Source organism: Lemur catta, chromosome 2, assembly GCF_020740605.2.
Source record: "Lemur catta isolate mLemCat1 chromosome 2, mLemCat1.pri, whole genome shotgun sequence".
In the NCBI taxonomy this organism is placed as follows: domain Eukaryota; kingdom Metazoa; phylum Chordata; class Mammalia; order Primates; family Lemuridae; genus Lemur; species Lemur catta.
Window position 1 is genome coordinate 109,839,264 of NC_059129.1, and position 10,694 is coordinate 109,849,957.

Sequence of the window (10,694 nt, forward strand, 5' to 3'; positions counted from 1 at the left end):
TAAACATTTTGCTTAACTTGTGCATTTGTATTTAATGGATAAAGTTCATCAACAGATTGCCTATTTTACAATGGCAAGTCCATTTTGTATCATCAAGCATTGCACTATAAGTAGGAAATTAGATGTGTAGGCTTTCTGTTCGCAAATCTAGTACAGTTCTTGTAAACACTAGAAAGTGGTATTGGGTTAAATGTTTAAAAAATTTTGCCAATGACTGATTCTTGTCTGTTGTAAAATAAAAATAGTTTGGACTCAAGTTTGATATGGTCCAGTTACAGAAGTGTCTCAGAGGGGTAGTACCAAATTCAAGACAGTATGACTAACAGTAAGCTTTACTGGCTGTATTATTTTGTACCAGTATTACCCTGACTGACAAATCTGTTATCATTCTTGCTAGCCATACGTCCTCTACAGAAATGAAACAGATTTTTAAAAAATATATTGAGTGAACGTATTACATTGTGAAACGTCCAGCTCAATCTTTGTAGGCAATATTAATTTACAGTTCATTGCATTATATTCTCAATGAATTATTGGGAGACTTGCACCAAAAGTTTTTGCTCAGATTTAGATCATTACTTTTGGCTTAGGAATGTGACTCCATAGAGATTCAACTATCAGCCACATGTGAAATATAGGTTATTTTTTTCCCCTTAAAATCTTATGTAGCATATTTCAATTACCTCAGTTGTATATCATCTATCTCAATCCAAGCTCAATTACTGCTGTGTCTAAATCATTGTCATTTATTTTATTTTACTTTTCCCTTTTGGATAATCAAAATGTAATTAAAGTAGAATTAAAATGAAAGGTTAAAAGAAAAAAATTAGAAGTGGAAGTTTATTTTATTATAATGTAGCTCTTTGTTAAGGATTTGGGTTCACTGTGGTTACATTATATTCCCTTCAATGTAAAATTAAATTTACAGTTTTCCCATGAATATAGTTTTAGGCCTGTCTCCTAATCTTAGTGTTGTAAAGGAACTCCATCGTCTTGTAAAAGAATGAATTTACGGTAAATGTAAACATAAGGTAAATATAGTGAGACAATAATTTTTTATGTTTGCTGCAATAGTGTTGCAATTTGCCTAATAGAAAGCATATTGCTGATTGTGTAGAATGTCCTTATACTGCTGATGCCAATTACTGGCAGGGAACAAGGATTCAAATGAAATTATGAAACAAAAGTTAGGGAGTGGAAATAGTCACAAAAATAGTTTTAACTCTTTCATTTTGACAAATGCTTTTATTTGATTTGTGAAATTATTTTTTCCAATAAGCTATTTACCAATAAGCAAAAAAGCACATCCATATATTGAACTATTAACCTTTAACATTCTTCCATTGGCCAGATGCTACCTGCTTCAGCAGATGGCTTTTCTTGCCTCCTAAGGCATGGAGAGGATCAAGTCTATCACTAGGCAGCTTCCTCCCCAACCCCTTTCCATTAACATAGCTCTATCTGGACCAGGGCGTGGCCCCCTCCATTTTAGAGGAATTATTTTTCCCACTATGAGAAATTTATCTCCATTTGTTCTGTTGATCCCATTCCTGTCTGTGTCCTTGAGTATTTTGTACCACTGGTTATTCCCTCTCTCCTCCATCTTTCTTCTCTCAGATTTCCTCCTCAGCGTATCAGCACGCTGAAGTCTCTGTATCAAACAAAACAAAGCAGAAACACTTTCATAAACCCACACCCTGACAAAACTCTGCATTGACTCTACAGCCCCCTCTTTCCCCTAGCTTATTTTTCTAATTCTCCCAAGAAGATAACACTGGTCTCCACCTCTTATTCCCTCCCTGCCACTACACCTGAACTCACTGAGATCCACTTCCATCATTTAACTATGATTTCTCTCTCCAGATCATTAGGGTCTCTACTGCAAAATTTGACACTTTTCAGCCTTTTTCTTACTGTGTCTCTCTCAATGTTCAGCATTAGTGGCCATTTTGTCTATGAAACATTCTCAGCACTTGTCTTCCATTGTACTAACCTTTCATGGTTTTCAGGATATCTTTTTGGCTCCTTCTTTTAGTTTTCCTTTGAGCATTGCTACTCTCTAGTAGTCTGTGCCTAGACCTGTTTGCTTTCTAATCTACATATTGTCTGTAAAAGGCCTCATCTGCTTTGCGGGCTTCAACTACAACCTGTGTGCTGATGGATCCCAGACCAGCATTTACATCCCGGATTTATCTCCTGGACTTTTGCCCTTGGCCGTGTTACTGGCATCTCAAATCCAACTTGTTCAAAACCGGATTCTACACTAAATCTGGTCTTTTATGTGTTTTCTTGTTTGGTGGATCAGCAGATAGCCAGTAATCCAAGATAAACTGGGACACAGTCTTGGTTTCAACACACCCCCCTTCACGTTATATCTAATTGGTGGTAGAGTCCTGTCAATTTTATATCTTTAATATCTTATGAATCCAACCCCTTTTGTTGATGACTGAATTTAGGAACAGTCACCTTACTACTCTTTCTAAATCTAACCTTGATATCATAAAATTCATGCTTCGCCTTAAAAAATAGTAATTTTTCTAAAACACGAATCAGATCCAGTCATTTATTCTCCAGTTTAATACCTCTAAAACCTCTTCATTGCCTTTAGAAAAAAAAATTCTAACTCATTAGCATGGTAGAGGGAGAGAGTCCTTTATAATTTGGCCCCTCCCTGACTTTTCAAATTTATCTCTTAACACACTCTTCCATTTATTTCTTGCAGCCTTCACTCAAATCGTAGTAAACCACCCTCAGTTTGTGGAGAGGGCCAAGTGCTCTTCTGCTTCTGTATTTTTGCAAATTGTATTACTGCTATGTGGTACATCTTTCCTGTTCTTTTTATGTTTGTGTATCTTTCCAAACTCAGTCTGGGCATCAGCTCCTTACAGAAGTGTTCCAGTGAGTGGTTTTGTTGTCTGTCTTGTGAGCTCACTTTAAATTCTGTGCTTAGTTCATAGTGCTTCTTCATTTATATTAAAATTATTTTCCTCCTCAAACTCCTGGAGAACAGCGAACTTTACCTCTGATTTCTCAGGGACTTGAAACATAGTAATTGATAGAGGATTGGTGCTCAATAAATGTAAAAAGAATGAATGAAGATGGAAGAAAATTAGCTGTTGTGTTATAGCCAAAGAAAGAACTCTGAGATCCTGTTCTAGTTCATTGTGAGACTCGAAAGAGCCACTCAATTTCATTATCTAGAAAATAGAATCAATGGTGATGATGATTTATATTTTTCCTTCTAGGAGATTTTGACAATAGAATATCTTAAGTATAGAATTTTAGCATAAGAATATACTTAAATATACTTAAAAACTAAAGCTGTGTCTACTAGCCACTTGTATTTTAGGTTTTGTAATGCCGAATAAATATATATCTACATTATTAAAAGATTAGATGCAAGATCTTCTGATAATTACTCCTGAAGCAATCTTGCTTATTAAAGTATTTTCAGTGGTGTGATGTATATAAAAATTAATCCATTCTAATGAACCTTTTCCTAAGATGTTCTTTTAGAGAAATTAACATTTCCTTGGCTTTGTCACAATCTGTAATGTTTTCCAAATATTACTGTTATGTAAGTTTTAAATTAACAAAGAGCAAAATAAGAATTGATGTAACTATATAATTTTAAAATCCAAAAGAAGAAAGTACCATGATTTTCTGTTTTCTGAAATTATTTACCAATTAAAAAAAATTAACAACCATAAACAAATAAGTTTCCATTGCCATTTTAATATGGTTTCTGCCTTGTCAAAAGTAATGCTGGAAAGTAAATCAATTCAGTCAATTCAAGTATTTTGTCTCCTTGCCCTACAACCTTGGGTTTGCCTTTGCCTCTATTACTTGAATTGTAAAAAAATCAGCTAGTAATTTTGATATCCCGAAATTATTATTGGTTAAAAATATATTGTTGGGTGCTACAGTTGTATGCATTCACACAACTATACTTTAGACATTATTGGACCTCTGTGGAATGGTAAAAAACAAATTATAATTTGTTTTTATAAATTTGAAAACCACTTGAATAAATTGACATGTCTAATGATGCTTTAATCTAAAAAGAGTAAACAAGCAACAAAAATATAAACAACCGCCACAAAAGCCAAAAATCCTCCTGAAATCTACCACCCCAATATTTCTCTTGTTTGTAAGAATTGCCACAGTAACCTGTTTTGGGGAGTTTTGTCCTATCTGCTTATGTAGGACTCTAGCCTCTTATAAATTCCCTCTCCCAAAGAATTTTTAGAAGTCCTTACATATACATGCACACAAACAGGTCTCATCAATTACTGAGTAACCTTGCCCTCACTCTCTCACATCTTCCCTCTCCTGTCCTATTTTCCCTCCTCCCTCAGCTACACTTCCAAGATGTGTCTTCTCTGAGCCAGTCTGGGGAGACATCTTTTCTTTATTTTGATGTAATAGTCCATTGGAAAATTGCCTTGAGTCCCCATGCTTAGTGAGATTTTAGAGCAACCAGCTCCTAAACCATTGGGGATATAGCTAGGAATAATTCCATATCTCCTATTTTCCTTGTTATGTGGGTCACCACCCAAAATGCAAGCCTCTCCGTGCATCAATAAACATTTCTTCCTTCATTTTTAAAAAAGTTTTATTTTTAACTGACAAGTAATAATTGTACATATTTATGGGGTACTATGTGATGTTTTGATATGTGCTTACATTGTAGAATGATTAAATCAAGCTAATCAACAAATCTGTCACCTCACATGCCATTTTTTGTGATGCAAACATTTAAAATCTACTCTTTTTAGCAATTTTGAAATATACAATGCGTTATTATTTGTTATAGTCACCATTCTTTATAATAGATCACTAAAATTTATTCCTCCTAACTCAAACTCTGTACCCTTTGATCAATATCTCGCCTTTCCCTGTTTACACTCCTCCTCACATCAATAAATTCTTCAACAGAGGAATCACATCTTACTTGGGGGTGGGTTACATAGATAATGTTTAAGGCAAAATTAGAATTTTTTTTGAAAATCTTTTGAATTATCCATAAATGATAGTGAATATAGTTTTGAGGCTATAACTCTGTTCAGCAGTTCTTTGAGAACCACTGAGGCAGACCAAAGGAAGAACAAAGGGAAAGAATGTAGGCCAGGGTGCCTGACCTGCCTTCAAGGTAATCATTACATCCTTGGTGGTAAACAGGGTGGAGGATTCTGAACTATTCCAGCTTGATTGGTGATTACTTCACTTTGTTTTATCATTAAGCCTTTACCATCTTAATACACACATAGTTTAATTTGTGGTTGTGAGGATGAAGTAAGATAATATATGTGAATGTACCTAGCTCAGGCCCTGCCATATGGAAGATGTTCAAAAAAATGTTTGCTGGATCCAAGGCTACATCTTGCTTGGTCAGATTAACATATATACTGTTCTTTGAAAACAGGCCACCTGTTTCCTGTTTTTCAAGTTGCTTTTCCTCTTTGAACAGCTGTTACTTTCATGGCCATTGAAGAGGAGTCAGCGTCCTCAAGGGTAAAGGTCTAAAGTCAGCCTGTCAGCATGTCATGAGGCCCCAGTGAACTCTCAGGCCAACCCCGCACCCTCCTCTGTATGTTTCTCTTCCGACTCAAAACCCCCACAATACACTTACTCCTGCTCCATCCTCTAAAACTCTCTTGAGTAACAAACTCTCCACAATTCTTAGCCTTTGCTCAGATTCATTTTTCCAATTCCTTTCCTTACCTGATACTCAGCTGGGCACTCTCAGCCAGGCTTTTATTTTTTTTTTTAATTTGATGTTGTTTTTTGTTTTCTTGTTTGCTTCATGCTGCATGTTCTTCAAGGCCAGCAGGGGGGTGAGCTTCCCAACATTGCTTCCAGACTGTCACTCTTTCTCATTAAAACCCTGCTCCTTTGAGGCTAACCCTTGTCCTCTCATCTAATAATATCAGCTAACATTTATTGAACATTTCTCTTGAACAAGGCAGTGTACTAATCATTTTGCATGAATTATTTTACTGAAAACTCACAAGAGCCCCACAAAGTAGGAACTGTCATTATCATATCATTGTGAGGTTTACAGAGTCCAAGAAACTTCTTCTCATTTGTGTAATGTGAATTGAAGCGTGTCCAACTCATTGGGTTATTTGTTATGTACAGTGCTTAGTAAATACCATCTGAATGTTTGCTGCTGTTATTGTTGCTGCAGGGGCCTCTGTGCGAAGGTTGAGGAGCTGGGATTCAAACACTGGCAGTCTGACTCTAAAACACATATCCATAGTCACTACTCATGGCCAGGTAATGTTCTACCAGCCTCTCCTCATTCAGCAAAGATATCTCTGGCTCACAGCCTTTGAAGCCAACTCTGCCTTAGTTCTCCTAGGCCGTTTCGTAGTGCCTGGGCCGACTCACAGCCCTCCCTTGCTCTATTTCCTCTGCCTTCTCTGCCGCAGCTGCCGTCTAACTTCTCCACCTCACAGCCACACTTCCTACATCTTTAGCTACCTCTGCAATTGCTGACTCACATGCTGCCTTCTGCTCTCCCACTACAGGCTAGCACCCCTTTGCTACAACCAGTCATCCTCACCCGCTACCATCAATGGCACCAGTTTCTATAGTTATCTATTAATATCAACTATTTTTCATTTCCCTACTTGCCCAGCTTCGATTTTATGATACAAGTCATAATGATGTCCTTTTAGACACTCTCAACTTCCTTATTTATCTTTCTGGTGTGCACACTTATATGACAGAACTTCAGCACTGGTTGAGCCCAACTGTCTATCCTCCTTGTACCTAGATCTGCACAATTGTGTATGGCTGGAGAAAAATCAGTCACCAGGCCACCTGCTTGTTACATTAAATGAATTCATCATCATATTCAGGTGCCTTAAAGAGGCACTCTGCACTGTCTGACAGTGTTTCCCTAGTAAATTTAACCATTCTCAAGAGAACTGTTTTATGCTTTCTCCCCTCCCCTCACATCTTGCACTTTCACTGATGGCCTCATTTCTTATTTCATTAAGAAAATGTAAGTAATGAGATGGGAACTCTTTCAGCTTCCCATTGTTGGGCCCATAAAACCACCCCCCTGCATTAGTTCCCTCTTTTCCTTGCTTCCTGTTAATGTAGAGAGAGTGTCCCTCGTCTTGTCAACTACCAGCCCGTACACATGTTCTGGATCTGAGTCCCTACTGTTTTTGCAAGGCCTTTTCTGCATGTCCAACTCTTCCTCTCAGTGGGATCCTTCCCCTTAGCACTCAGCAATGTTCCAGGATGGCCTCTCTTAAAACCCTCCTGCAGCTGCATATACCCTTTCCATTTCCAGGAAGCTTAGATCTACAGTCTCTGTCTCTGCCTCCTCACCCTGCACTCACATTCTCCCCACCTCATCAGCCTATTCCCATTTGGCCTCTGCACCGCTGTTCCACCGAAACTGCTTTTGCGAAGGTCTCCAATGAGCCCTGTGCTGTCCAACCCAATGGATGCTATCCAGTCTTTAGCTAACTTGCTCACAGGATGGTTTTATCTTTTCATTCAGAATAATGTTCTATTTAGAGAGGCCTTACCTGATGACTCAATCTGAAATAGTCCCTCCCTCCCCCACCACGGTGCCGTTACACCACTCTGCTTTATTTTCTTTGCAGCACTTATCTGAATTTATCTTATTCCGTTATTTGTTCATTTGTTCACTGTGTGCCTCCACCTAAAACAGTGCCTGGTCTGTCGCAGACACTCAATAAGGATTTGCTGAGTGGCAGACACAATGCTATATTTAGAATCATCTCTCTCCGTTGACAACTGAGCTTTTGTTAACTGGATGAAGTTTGTCTGCCTGACTCTCTCGAACATCAGGATGATTTGCTCCCCAAAAGCTACCTTGTCTCTTAATCAAGGAGACTTCCTTGTGGGCCACTGTCATTCTTGGACATGTCTGAGTCCCATGTATAAGAGGACCAGCTTCATTTTGACCCTGGGCTTCTTCACCTTCCTCTTGTCCTCCTTTTCCCCACACTTACACTATTCTGGCCACATGTTTCTAGTCTTCTTTTTCTTTTTCAACATGAGCCTCAGATATAAAACCTCCTTCTTCCTAAACAGGTTGCTGTGTTGATGGCAATCACCCCTGAACCAGTTTGGGAATGTCACAGTCTTACATTGCTCTATACTCTGGAAAACTCCTTGCTTTGAAGCCAGCTGGCTGAGCCCCAGATCTTGTCTCTAGTCTTCTGAAATGTTAAGTATCTGGGTCAAAGTTATTTGCAGACTTGACTTTTGTTATTTAGCCACTAAACTATTGCTGTCATCCTGTAAAGCATACTGATAGTGAAAATTAGAAGGAGTGCCCCTATGAGAAGTCCAACCTGTATGTCTTTCTAAGGCATGTTTGGCCAGTCTGGCAGAGTAAAGTGGTGAAAGTGCCAAAAAGAATATCCAATTAAAAAAACTCACCAACTGCCAGCCAGACAATGTTATTACCCATTCTTCCATTGTTTAACAAACGTAAAAACAAAACAAAGCCCACAAAGGTATTACTGAGAAATATTTTGAATTATAATTTTATCATGTGTTTTCTTTGAGTGGTCATCAATTTCTTTTAACTGTGATTTAATAAGAAAAATATTTCTATATGCACACAGGCATAAACAGCTCCAGGAGACCTGGACTCAGCATGGGGATATACTACAAATTGAATACTAAAAAAAAAAAAAAAATGGTGCAGAGGGTGGTCCAGCGCTACTGGCTATTCAATTTCAGCCCTAATCTGAACATGCCAAATAGCCCTATCTAGGGTGCTCATTTAATTTATCATCTAAACTGGGACACTGCTAATAATTATGCCAGAATAGCATGAGTAAACGTAGGCTGTTCTGAGAAAATGGAAACATATGGTCATTCTAACCCTAACTTGGCATGATAACTGGGGATCTATCCAGTCTTCCCCAAGCCAAACAAAGGCTCTGGTCTTGCAGCTGTAACCAAGCACTGTGCTTGGTCTACAGGCTTACAGTGTACAGAGGAACTATTAGCCACCAACTGGGGACTTATTTAATTGCTACAAATGGATTCTAGTTATCTCCTCCTAAGTTCATAATAACAGTAACCATATCCTTTTTGGCATTTCCCACCCCACTTCCCACAAAATAAAGCAGACCTTCAGTAAGCTGCTTTTAGAAAGAAGGAACTGAGAGGAGAGGCTTGAGTGAATAAACTTCCTTTTCCTCAACCCAATCCCTGTTTAATTCAACCCACAGTTCTGTTATGGCAAGTAAAAATCCAATCCTTTTTAGAGAACATCTTACTTGCAATGCAGTTGCAGTTTCTAGCAGAAGAAAAATGTAGGGGTGTGTGTGTGTGTGTGTGTGTGTGTGTGTGTGTGTGTGTGTTTGTGTGTGTGCACGTGCACACACATGCGTGTTAGGCATGGTAAGGTGGATGGCAAAACAGAGTGGAAAGGAACTGGGGTTGCAATTAGAGCTAAATTTACTTCCCCCCAAAGGCTGTGTGAGATATATAAATATATGAGTGCTTGATCGAAAAAAACCATGAACCAACCAGTTTCTTAGAGGAAGGTGATTATGTACACGGCAAGAGCAAACCAATAATTAATTTGATAATGCTTATATTCTGATAAGATTTTTTAAAAGGCCAAGGCACCAGATATACTCTACTCTCCCTCTTGTGAGGTGATCCTGGTTATTCTCCTTTAATTGAGACCCGAAGGCTGGCGCTGGGGAAGGCACCAGCACTGCTTTCTGTAATGGCATTAAATTGAGAGCAGTTAACCACAAGAAAAAACACTAAGTATAAGGCATGTTTGGACGTAAAGGAACTCTTATGCTTGATGGCTCATGGAATGTGTCTCCTCATTTCACACATGCCTTACGCATGTGCGAAGTCCTAGCTTCCGTAGGTGGTTCTGCCTTTAGAAGTCAGCAACTCCCATCTCCCTCATGTTGGCAGCCTCGAGCTAAGGGCCAAAGTATATTTGAGCATTTCCAATGGTGGTAAAATTGTAACCTGTATTTTGACAGCTCTGACTTTTAACAAAAGTTTTATTTTACTTTTAACTGACACATAATTATACATATTTATGGGATACAGTGTGATGTTTTGATACATGTGTACATTGCATAATAATCAAATCAGAGTAGTTGGCATCTCTTGTCGCTTCAGACATTTACCATTCCTTTGTGGTGAGAAAACTCTGACTCTTATGTCTTCCTTTAATTGAACTGAAGTCTGTCATCCCAGGTGACAAACTGTTCTAGTTTGGGACTGTCCTGTGTTAACACTGAAAATTCTGCATTCTGGGGCATCCCTCAATCCTGAACAAACCAGGACAATTGGTCACTGTGCCTCCACTTTTCATCTGGTGGCTCTATTCTCCATCTTGGGCTATGCAAAGAAGTGCTATTTTTCTTCCAAATGATACCGATTTTTGACATCTTAAGGTACATTCCTCTTGCTCCAATCATTCTCACCAGACATAGCTTTAGAGTCTTTATTTTCTACTAGTTCTGCTTAGAGTGTGCTGTCCCCCGTTCAGGGAGGACCCTTCTGTTCCTAACACCGTTACCACGGAGAAGGGGAATTTCACTTCCCCTCCACGGGAGGGGCAGGTGGGGATGGTGAGGGGGTGGCTGAGTATTGATATTTTTGTTTCACCCTCCACTTTCTCTCTCATCCCACTGAGAGGAAGAGTTGCAGCT